The 12,691-nt window shown below is 44.4% G+C and overlaps 1 protein-coding gene across 4 annotated transcripts in view; it reads right to left on the reverse strand.

The window, feature by feature from the left end:
• The window catches only part of ASIC1 (acid sensing ion channel subunit 1), a 457,033-nt gene extending 445,442 nt beyond the window's left edge, over positions 1 to 11,591 (reverse strand). The window contains exons 1-3 of one of the 4 annotated variants that reach the window (XM_063952029.1): positions 10,643 to 11,590; positions 5,781 to 5,807; positions 2,853 to 2,962 (exon numbers count right to left, since the gene is read on the reverse strand). The gene's annotated coding sequence lies outside the window, so the exon portion shown is untranslated. Of the gene's footprint in view, positions 1 to 2,852; positions 2,963 to 5,780; positions 5,808 to 10,642 lie in introns of all 4 variants that reach the window. The other 3 variants (XM_063952028.1, XM_063952026.1, XM_063952030.1) reach the window with 3 other exon arrangements.
• Between the last annotated feature and the right edge of the window lie 1,100 nt (positions 11,592 to 12,691).

Raw genomic sequence — 12,691 nt, forward strand, 5'->3', positions numbered from 1 at the left:
TATGTTGTAAAAATACAGGGGTGCTGTGAAAATAAATGGGCACTGTTCTGTGTGCTGTCATAATAAAGGGGTGCTGTCCTATGAAATGGAGAACAAAAATTTGGAGGAAAAAATAGTGAAAGATCAGGAACCACTTTCAGTTCCTAGTACTAGTGCTGAAGAAGCTGCTGCCACCAGTCATGACATTGACAATGCAATTCCATCAACGTCATCTGCTAAGGCCAATGCCCAATGTCATAGAGGGCATGTAAAATCCAAGAAGCAAAACTTAAGAACCAAAAAAAATAAAAAATAAATGATATGATAAAAAACATAAAATTGACAAAATACCATTCACGACACAAAGTAGCAAGGAAAGGCTAAGGCCTTAGCCTATGTTCATGGCTGGTGGTTCAGCTTCTCATGAAGATGGAAGCCCTCCTCCCTTTTGAAGAATTAAAACAATAAAACTTGTTAAAGAACAGGAAAAAACAACTGTGCATTCAGAGATATCACAGATCCCCAAGTAGAGTCCAAGTGTGCCCGCAGTTGCGATGTCTAGGCCTGACCTTCCCAAGACTGTATGGGAAGAGGAGGCTCCTACCACCATTTCCACTCCCCCTGCAAGTGCTGGGAGGAGCACCGCCAGTCCTGTTGCTGATATTGTGATTGAGGATGTCACTGTAGAAGTACACCAGGATGAGGCGAATATTGGTGTAGTTGGCGCTGAGGAGGAAGTTGACAATGAGGATTCTGATGGTGATGTGCTTTGTTTGAATAAGGCACCAGAGGAGACAGTTGTTGGCCATGGGATGAAAAAGCCCATTGTCATGCCTGGGCAAAATACCAAAAAAGCCACCTCTTCGGTGTGGAATTATTTCCCTGTGAGGATGAAGATGTAAACACTGAAGGGGGTGAGGAATCGGAGAATGAGGATGAGGACGACTTCTTGCCTCTGTAAAGCCAGTTTGTGCAAGGAGAGATTAACTGCTTTTTTTCGGTGGGGTCCCAAACAAAGCAATCATTTCAGCCACAGCCGTGTGGCAGACCCTGTCGCTGAAATGATTGGTTTGTTAAAGTGTGCATGTATTGTTTATACAACATAAGGGTGGGTGGGAGGGCCCAAGGACAATTCCATCTTGCACGTCTTTTCTTTGTCTCCCACATCATTCCAGAAGTGCTGCCCTATATGGGGTGCTGCCGCACTGCCGTCTAAGTCCAGAGGTGCTGCCCCATTACCGTTTAAGCCCAGGGGTGCTATTGCCTGTCTACTGTGCTGTGTAATTCTCCAGGGGTGCTGCCTTTTCTGTATAAATCCAGGGGTGCTGCTTTTCTGCTGTATAAGTCCAGAGGCGCTGCCGTATAATTCCAGGGGTGCTGCTGTACTTGATCCTAGGTTTAAATTAAAGCCTAGAGCAGAATATGAAACAAGCTTCAACATCACAACCAGATTTGTGAAAACATATAGCCGCAAAGGTGGAAATGGAAATTGCAATTTTGACGAAAGGGTTTTCCAGTGAGACCACATTTGTGGCCAAAGTCAGTCAGACTCAGAAGAGAAAGAATCGTAATCCAGCGTAACTGCCAGAGAAAACTAGATTTTCCAAACACAACTATGCCTATATGTTTGCCATATAATTCCAGGGGTGCCCCGTGTGAACCCGTTCATCTACATCTTCTAGTGTGCACTGTGTACCCAGCATTAGAGAGAGGTTCTTCTCAATTATTTTATGTTAGGGACTCAAATGAATGGCTGCAAATAGTCAACATTAAGATGTCTGGCTTGCCAGGCTGAGGTATGCTGTTAGCACAGAGGTTAGCATTGCTTCCTCCCAGAGTCCAACTCATAGGGGTACAGTATATTCAATTGCTGTCGGATTTGATCCGACTGTCGGAAACAGGGGACTTTCCGACAAAGTTTGTCAGATTCCGACTGTCGGATTGAATCCAACTATTCAAAACCACGGTTTCCGACAGCAAACTTGTCGGAATGGTTCCTTTCCGACTGTCGGATTGCTGTAATGAGTAGTAAATGGCAATCTGACAGATCTCTATGCAATAGAATACTGTCGGAAACCTTTCAGTGTTTTTTTTGGTATGTAATCCGACAGTTTGCTTCCGACTATTTTTTTAGGTGGAAACTTTAAAAAAAAGTTTTTGTTTCTTTTGTGCTCCTCATGCATATATATGTATAGGTTGATGATAGGTCTAGCAACACCGCATATACGGGTCCTGATTTGACTTTTTTCTTACAGCTTCTGGAACTTACTTTAACCAGGAACTATTTCCTTTTTGATAATAAATGGTTTATACAATTACAGGGCTATGCAATGGGATCCTGTGTATCACCTGCCCTAGCCAATTGCTACATGTTTGAAGTCGAAAAAGATATGTTTTTTACTGATACAGATATAGTGAACAAAATAAAGTTTTTGTTTGTTACATAGACGATTTATTCATCATTTGGCAAGGTTCAGTGAAGGAATTTGAGGAGATGGTGAGTAGGGTCAATACATTAGATCCTACTATTAAATTTACAGCTAATTCCAGCAGTACTGTAATCAATTTCCTAGATGTAGAGGTGTCCATTCAGGCTGGGGTACTACATACCAATATTTACAAAAAACCCACTGATAAAAACACGTTACTGCATGCGGCCAGTTACCGCCCGCCCTCTACTAAATATAGTCTGCCATTTACCCAGTTTCTGTGGGTCCATCGGATCTCTGATGACATTAACAATACCATCACTGAAATTGATAAAATGGCCCTACAATATAGGGCCCGGAGCTATAGTTGGGACAAGTTAATGGCGGCCAAGACAAAAGTGTTAAACATCCCCAGATCTGAGACTCTTACACCTAAAGACCCACCTTTGCAGTCTATTAATAAAATCCAATTTGTGCAAAGATACGGTCACCTATCTAAGAGTATTGCCCGCATCACATTGGAATCCTGGCCCATTGTTTCTTCAGTCAAAGACCTAGAAATGTTGAAACAACATACATAAAGAGCTATTGGTTAGAAATTCTATATCTAACATCAAGCCGCAACCCACTCGCAACTTTTTATAAAAAAAAAAACCAGGATGCTATAAGTGCACCGGCTGCACAACGTGCAGCTATATGGAAACGGGGCCTGGCTTCTCCCACCTGCATTCTGGCAAATTCATCAAAATAGCCAAAATTTTGACCTGTGCCAGGACTTTTGTCATTTATGTCATTAGATGCCCCTGTGGTTTAATATATGTTGGAAAAACCAACCGCCAATTCCGTGAAAGAATGGCGATGCACAGGTCAGCTATACGGGCAGCACTAGAGTGGGAAACCCAATCACAACCGGTAGCAAAGCATTTTGAATTAATGAAACACAACCTATCCACATTAAAATACAAAATAATAGATCAACAGCCCCTCAACATTAGGGGGGTGACCGAAGTTAGGCGCTGTTACAAAGGGAGGCACGGTGGATCCATCGTTTGAATACCATAGCCCCTAAAGCGTTAAATGAGCACTTTAGGCTTAATTTTTTATATAACTATGTTCTTCATAAATAATCTGTGTCTGTTTGAGTATACTGGACATCATTAATTAATATAGCCCAGCTATCCTGGAAACTACGTTTTCCACAAGTAGTATTAAGAGTATGAGTCTAACTACATATGATGTTTTAATGATACTGACATGCTGGTGGTGGAGTTAAGCACTATTTCACTATGTATTTGTTTTTAGGTTCCTATGGCAGCCCGGGAGTACAGCGGGGTGAGCGAACACAGCGTCAAAGATACGTGCACATCAGGGTGAAGTTATAAAGGTATGTGTTTTTCTAATGCTTGTTTGTTCTGACGAAAGTTTGAAATAGAACTGAAACGTTAACAGCAGCCCGGCTCTGCAGTTTCCATTCCTTACATAAGTCCTGAGTGAGTGCCGCGCCGACCAACCGGTTTTGCTATATATATATATATATATATATATATACATATATATATACATCCGAGTATACATTGTATATACATACTGTATATATATATTTTTTATTATTATTTTTTAAAAGAGCCACTTCAATTTGTTTGTTTTTTTAATATTTTTTTTTTTACAATGTTCTTGAAAACATTGATCCCCCTCATGTGGCTCTGACCCCTTTATCTCCCATGATGGCCTACTTGTGTTCTAAACCCCCAACTGCGGTATGACCAGGAGTACCCTTCAGGTGAGATGCTGCACCCCAAACTTGCTACGCTGTGACACTTTGGGTTTTTATTTGCCAATTTTGCGTACTGTTTCACCTTTAAATTAAACCTTCTTTTCCACAGGTTTTTCTACCATGACGGCCTACTTGCTAAGTGGACCCCCCCCCCCCCCCCCCCCCACCCCTACTGCGGTGTGACCAGGACAACCCTTTAGGTGAGATGCTGCACCCTAAGTGTGAACTGTTTTGACACTTTTTTCTTTAAACCAATGTTGCGTACTGTTTCACCTTTAAATTAAACCTTCTCATTTTCCGCAGATTTCCCCTGGATGGTCTACTGCACCCTGAACCCCATTGTAAAGTGACACTAACACCCCCCTTTTCTACCATGACGGCCTACTTGCTATGTGGACCCCCCTACTGCGGTGTGACCAGGACAACCCTTCAGGTGAGATACTGCACCCTAATACAGCATTGTAGTGACATGTGTTTGTACCAATGCTGTGTACCTGGGCCCCTGTATTGCTGCAGAATAGAAGACACCCTGTTGTACCTTTTTATTTCAAACTCTTCTCTTACACAGGTTTCTCTGGGATGATCAAGAAGTCCAGTGACATGTCTCCCTCTGAATGTGGCGTTGACTCTCCCCACTTCTACCCTGAAGGCCTACTGAAGTTCAGGACCCCCCCCACCACCACCACTATGGTGTGACCAGGAGTCCCCTCCAGGTGAGACACTGCACCCCAAATTTGCTGTGCTGTGACACTTGTGTTTTGTTTTCCATAGCTGCGTACCGTTTTACCTTTTGATTCAACCTTCATTTCCGCAGGTTTCCCCTGGATGGTCTACTGCACCCTGAACCCCGTTGAGAAGTGGCATTGACACCCCCCTTTTCTACCATGACGGCCTACTTGCTATGTGGACCCCCCCTACTGTGGTGTGACCAGGAGTACCCTTCAGGTGAGACACTGCCCCCCATACTTGAAATGTTGTGACACTTGTGTTTTTTTTAATATCAATGTTGCGTACTATTTTACCTTTAATTTAAACCTTCTTCTCTTCTGCAGGTTTCCCTGGATGGACTTCTGAACCCGGAACCCCATTGAGAAGTGGCGCTGACACCCCCCTTTTCTACCATGACAACCTACTTTCTATGTGGACCCCCCCTACTGCGGTGTGACCAGGAGTACCCTTCAGGTGAGACGCTGCACCCCAAACTTGAAATGTTGTGACACTTGTGTTTTTTTTTTAATACATATGCTACCAGGGACCCTCTTTGGAAGCTGGAAAGAAAACACACCATGTAAGATCATTTCATTAAACACTCTTTTCTCTTCCACAGGTTCCCCTTGCATCTTCTTGAAGTCCTCGAACACCTCTACAGATGAATGCAGTGCTGATACCCCTCTTATATCCTGACGGCCTACTTGTGATGTTTACCCCCACTGTGTTATGTTGTGTTGCCCACTATTGTGTCCTACCACTACTACGTTGAACACTATCGTCCTGACCAAATTCTAAATTTTCAGTAACAATAAATTACATCATTTTTTTTTAAAAAAGTACTAAATTTTCTTGAGTAAAAATTAAGGTTTTTCAAAATTTAAAAATACCTTTAGTGTTTTCTTTCTATAGAATACCTGAAACAAACAGAAAAATACATATAAATACATTTGAATGTTAATGACATGGTTCTAAGTATGATGTGGAACTACATAGGCCAGCACTCCCTTCCACCAGGTGGCCGGGAATGCTGGAAGGTGAAGTTCTACAAAGTTTTTGGAGCAGGGACGGGGTTCCTTTGACCCTCTGGCAACTGTTGAACTGCACATCCCAGCATGCCCTGCCACAGTTTTGCAATTAATATATGTTAAAACTGTTGCAGGGCATGCTGGTATGTGAAGTTCAACACCATCCGGATGGCCAAAGAAGCCCCATTCCTGCTGTAGGCCTTTGGTCTACACCTGTGGCCCTCAGGCAGCTGTTGAACTGCACATCTCACCATGAGCTGCCACAGTTTTGCAATTAATATATGTTAAAACTGTTGCAGGGCGTGCTGGTATGTGAAGTTCAACACCAGCAGGATGGCTAAAGGGTGAAGACCCATGATCTCTGGCAGTGGTTCCCAACCTGGGTAAATGAGTACCCCCGAAAGTACATGTTTTCCAGGTCCTCTCACAGGTTTATAATGGAATTAATTTGCTCCACCGGTGGGAATTTTGAACTGTCTCAAATAGACATGATGACAACTATTCACTTGCTAGGTGACCTGGAAAACATGAACTATTGAGGGTAGCCAAGGCCCTCTAGCTGTTATGGAACTACACTGGCCAGCATGCTTTGCCACCTGGTGGCAGAGAATGCTTGCAGGTGTGGATCTCCCGGAGCCTAGTGCAGGGATGGGCAGGGGCGTAGGGAGGGTGGAACAAGTGGAGCTCGAGCTCCAGGTGCCGCTGGGGACAGAAGGCATCGGCTCACTGCACAGTTGAGAGCCGGGATCTCGGGCAGAGGTAGGAGGAAATTACTAGAAGAGAGGAAAGGGATGATCACCACACTGCCTGCATATTGCAGATCACTGATGGCACACAGTGCCAGATTAATGTCTTCGGGGGCCTGGAGCTGAAATGTATGAAGGGCCTATTGGCACATTGTGTGCCAGTTGCTGCGGTGGAATGACTAATGTGTGGTGTAACCAGTACTGTGGGTGTGGCTATCTCTTTGGAGGGCATAGCTGGTGGATACCTTCAACCACTTTATAGTATAGCTACAGTATAACAAGAAAAAGTTTTATTTTTATTTTGTGAAAGGGTAAGAACTGTATTGTCTGCCTTTCCTTGAGTGCTAGAATAGTTTACGTTAATAACAAAAAAGTAAAATCCAAAATTGTTGCCATATTTATGTAAGCATTAATTTCACATTTCTAGCTACTGCAGTAATTAATAAATTAACTGCCTATTTTAACTTTTGACTTTATAGAAAAATAAAGAGCTGTAATGGCAATACTGGACCAGAGCGGTTAGGGTTAACTTACTGCATTGTAGATGTGCATGAGCGAGCCGGTTTGGGCTCTCAGTTTAAAAAAATATTCAAGAAGATAAAAAATCTTGTAAAAATTATTTACATATAAAAATATATATAAAAAACAAACAAACAAAAGCAAATGTAAACTGTCATTGTCATCCTGAGATAGCACTAACAGAACAGGTAATGTGGTAGTTCAAGTACCACCACAGTACTAGTTAAATAGGCTTCCCATGCAAAGACTGTAGGAAATGGTAACTTTCATGTTTATAGAAAAAGTCACTGACTAGGATTTTTGTGTATATTATAATTATTATTATTATTATTATTATTATTAATATTCCTACTACTACTACTAATGGAGATAACAAAAAAAAAATTGTATTACCTTTTATGTTTATGGTAGAACGAAGTTATGCATTTGAAAAATCAACCCCTTACACCTTGAAATCACACTCACTGAAAATTTTATAAATTTTCAACCTTTGTATGATTAAGTGTTTAATATCATACATATAATACAGAGAGCATCACAGTGCCCACCATACAATACAGGGAGCATCAGTGACCAAGATATAAACCAAACATCGCAGCATTGCAGTGACCACCATTTTATAGAGAGCATCGCTGTAAGTGCCATATAATAGAGAGAGCATCAGTGACGACCATATAATGCAGCTAAAAAACGTGAAAAACCTCTTGGGCGCTCCTTATCTACCGTTGGCTGCCTTCTAAGTCCAAAAGATGGACCTATCCCAAAAAAGATCCAGAAATTTGAACAGAAAAAAGTGATTTTATGGACTAGATGGCGCTAACGTGCAAGCAAGAATGGTATAGGGAGGGAATGAGAATACTTAGCTATGCTCTGTATATCCCAATAATGGACCGGAAGGTTCTGTGTCCGGATCCTTGATGTAGCACTCGACCACAGAAGAGGGATATGAAAAGAAAATACACAATGTGTAGTATTGTTATGTGTCCTACAGCAAAAACTTCATCAATCTCATCCGGCGTACCTCACTTACGATGTGAGTCGTCGGATGATATACATAAAGGTATCTTTAAACTTTAGGTATCTTCACATGAACACACCTCACTTATATGGAGGCGGGTATCTTTACTCATATAAAGGTATCTTTTCAGACCATAGCAAATGATTTTCACAAGGAAATAATAACCAATTTCTTTCAGAAATGTTGGTACGAGATCAGCGTACCTAACACTAACTCTGTCAGCTGAATGTCTCCTCACATCACGGTTTCTTTGAAAATAAGCTCCGTCCTTCCCTCAGGTGGGGTTGACAGGTCCGCTGATGCAATGCTCCCTCTTTGCCAACGCGTTTCGAGTCAAAGACTCTTTTTCAAGGCATATAATGCAGAGAGCGTCAGCGACCACCATATAATAAAGAGAGCATCATAGTGAGTGCTTTATAATACAGAGAGCATCAGTGACCAGACCACCATATAATACAATATAATAATTCATACACAATAAAACAAAAATTAAAATACATAGAATTTTTGTGTTTTATTGTGTATGAATCCCTATTGTCTTTTTATTATATAAAAGTATGTGTTAATAGGGAGCAAACACTTATAAACTTAAATACAGAGACATCAAGGGCAGAGAGCATCAGTGACCACCAAATTATACAGAGAGCATAGGATTCAGAGAACTCAAATGATCACCACAAAATACACAGGACATCACAGCCACGCACTATGTATGGCCCCTGGAGGGGTTTGGTATGAGATCCCATCAGCCGGAATCCCGGCGGCGAGGCAGAGTCTCCTCGCAGGCTAGCTGCATTTGCCGCGCTTCGAGCCCGGTGGCAAGCTTTGCACACTATTATATTCCCCCTCGGATGGTGAAGTGGACCCACCACCTGAGTGGGAATACAGAGCTGCAGTCGGGATTCTGACCGCTGATATTTACACGCCTGATGGGATTCCGGCATCTGGATCCTGAACGCCTGGATCCCGACAGGCAGTATATTGACCACATCCCCCTGGAATAGGATAAAACAGACAGCAAGCTGCAGGCAAATTTATATATAAAGGGAGATACCAAAGAGCACTGTTACCTCTAACACATAGAGACCTATCATGATAACATAATTTATGAACCACCAAAAAATTTGCACAAGCAACACATAGCTTTTTCACAGATGTGCCTATTAAAGGAGCACACTCCATTGCACTCCATAAGTGTGGCCAGGGACGGTGCTAGGGTGTTCGGTGCCCCCCCACCTGCAAACTATACATTTGTGCCCTCACTTCCATACGTAATAAAGAGAAAGCACGCCGCAAAAAAAGGGGTGTTGTCTCACAAGGAAGGGGCATGGTCACACAATCGTATCCCCTAATTCAAATTATGCCGCACAATCTTATTCACAATACACCAAACGTAATGCCCCTGATTCATATTGCACCAAATAACAATGTATCTTATTCACATTATGACACACTGTAGTACCCCTAATTCACGTCACAGCAGGTGAAACAAAATCCCAGAAAACAGCTCAGTTTTTGACCGAAAACGGGCTGTTTCTGACAAAAACACACAGGTTTCACTGAACCTGTGTTTTTTCAGGTGAAAAAGTACTTTTTTTCGGGTTTTCAAATTGAATATCCCGGAAAAAAAAAATATTAAAGAAACATCGGGAGTTTTCACGCTCTTTGACGGTAATTAAATATCCCTCATAAAGTCCACAGTAGTAGTGCCACACCTAATGCCCACAGAAGTAGTGCCCCTTACACGGGTGGTCTTCAGGTTGCCGACTGTCGGGATCCCGGCGCACAGTATACCGGCGCCAGAATCCCGACAGCCGGCATACCGACAGCTTTTCTCCCTCGTGGGGGTCCACGACCCCCCTGGAGGGAGAATAAATAGCGTGGCCCGCAAGGGGCTCATTTGCGCTCGCCACGCTGTCGGTATGCCGGCGGTCTGGCTTCCGGCGTCAGTATGCTGGTCGCCGGGAGCCCGGCCGCCGGCATACCATACCACACCCCCTTACACATATGTACACAGTAGTGGAGAGAGGAGGAGTGTGTGACACTTGCACGGGAGCCTAGCTTGAAACTGCCAGCACCGCTACTGGTCATAGAGCGCAACAGGTGCAGCAGGGAGAAGGGAGCCGGAGGGACCTGACACTAAGAGCCATGCTTGTCGCTGTCTGTCATATAGTGTGACAAGCACCAACAGCAGGGTAGCAGAGTGGTGAGAGAGCCTCCTCAGCTCGGCTTTGATGCCAGGATCCAAGCTCCTCAGGATTTAGACGCTGGGCTTAGGGCGTCCTTTGGGATTCCAGCGTTGGTATTTTGAACGCCGGGGTCCCATCTGGCGGCATTTTAAGTACATCCCCCAGTTACACATAATGCTTCATATAGTGCCAGTTACAGATAATGTCCCAATTGCACCCCCATCCCCTGTGGAGCATGCCCCAGAGACTTACATTAGCAGGATGCTCCTTCGTGGACATGCTGCTTCAGGGGTCAGGGCTCCAGCTTGAAGGACTCTGGCGTCAGGGCTGCGGCTGTCTGTCAGGGCTCCGCGGCTCCCTGCTTCACACCGACCTTGGCCATGACTCTATGTCTATGGGTGCTGGAGGGGGTGCAGACAGCAGGGCAATGTCACTGTGGGTGGATGGAGGTGAAATGACAGGGACGCAGTTCAGCGCCGTTCTGGCCCAAGTTAACCACTGACAACGGGCCACAAAAGTACCCCTGCCCGTGGGCCACAACAGGATGCAGTAGAGGACGTGAGTTTAACACCTCTGCTCTAAAGCCTAGACCAGTGACAGACAGCAGCTGCAGAACATTGCACAGCACTGGGTGGTGGCATATTTAAATGTCTGCAATAACAAGACTGGCAGCAGCTGAATGGACAGGACTGCAAATGAAAGGACATAGTATGTTGCTGACTGATCAGGAGGCGGAGCATATCACAGTCTGGGGGCGGAGCTTCAGGCGACCCCAGGTTTAGGGGTGACTCGGTGCATAATGAGTGGAGCAGAGGACAGAGCTTATAGTGGTCTGGGGACAGAAGGTTCAGATGGCAACTGGCAAGTGAGCATGGCTTCAGGCAGTCTGAGGGTGCACAGCTGCAGATCAACCAGGGGGCGGAGCTTATCACGATCCAGGGGTGGAGCTTAATACAGCCCGAGGTCAGTGCGTTTGTATGACACGAGGGGAGGGAGCCGGTTGAGCATGGCTGCGGGCGGCCAGGAGAGGATAGGCGGAGCTTTTGCCTGGAGGGAGGCGATTTGGGCGAATGGTTTTGGTGAGTGAAGACACTGACAGGAGAAACGTTTTCTGCCTGTCAGCACTGGCTTCTCTCTGCATGGGATTCTGTGGGCCTATTGTCAATGGGAGGCTTGGCGCTGCAGCTCCACCCGCCCCATTGTTAATCCGGCCCTGATTGCACAGTGCAGAGAGTCCAATGCAGTGCAGTGCAGTGTGGTGTGTTGTTAGGGAAGAGGGGAGGTTTGAAGGCTTGTCAGAAGAACTTTCCTGGCTGTCAGGGATTTGCATTCAGTGATCTGGAACATGCAGGCAATGTGGTGGCCACCCCTTCCCTTTCCTCAGTCCTTTCATTCTACCCACGGAGGTCCAGCCTATCAATCACATTGAAGCTCCGCCCCTCCAGGCTGGAACGAGGAGCTGCTCTGCTGCTGGCCTCTTGGTGAGAATTACTGTGTGTTTATGTCTGTGTATACTGTGTGCTTATGTGTATATGTCTGTGTTTGTGTGTAAATGTGTGTGTATATGTCTGTGTGCTAATATGTATACATGTATGTGTGTGTTTGTGTATATATATCTTTGTATACAGTATGTGTGAGTATATGTGTATGTTTATGTCTGTGTGTGTATATGTGTATATCTGTGTGTGTATATGTGTGTGTTTATGTGTATGTTTATGTGTGTGTGTGTGTGTGTATATATATATACATCTGTGTATACTGTATTTGTGTGTTTATGTATGTCTATGCCTAAATGTGTGTGAATCTATGTATGTACATATCTATATATGTGTGTGTGGTGGTGGCTGGGGGCGCCGTGACATGACCCTGCTCCGGGTGTCATGTCTCCACGCTATGCCTCTGGGGATGGGGTACCTAAGGCCCTCTAGCTGGTGTTGAACTGAACAGCCCAGCAAGCCTTAGCCAAAGTTTTGTGTCTTGGACAAGGTAAAACTTTTACACGGCATGCTGGAATGTGAAGTTCCACATCAGCAGGAGAGTCACAGGTAGCAAACCCATAACCTATTGCAGTGGTTCCACACCTCGTACCACAAGTATCTTAAACAGTCCATGTTTTCCTTGGTCCTCACAGGTTTGCAAGTAAAATAACTTGCACAACCGGTCGGTCTTTTACAATGTGTCAGTGAGTAATGAATAGTTCACCTAGGAGACATGGAAATCATGAACTGTTGGAGATACTCGGGGGCCGATGTTGGAAACCAGTGACGTATTGGGACCAGGTGTGTGTGGTTGTGTGCAGTG

The sequence above is a fragment of the Pseudophryne corroboree genome, chromosome 2, assembly GCF_028390025.1.
Source record: "Pseudophryne corroboree isolate aPseCor3 chromosome 2, aPseCor3.hap2, whole genome shotgun sequence".
In the NCBI taxonomy this organism is placed as follows: domain Eukaryota; kingdom Metazoa; phylum Chordata; class Amphibia; order Anura; family Myobatrachidae; genus Pseudophryne; species Pseudophryne corroboree.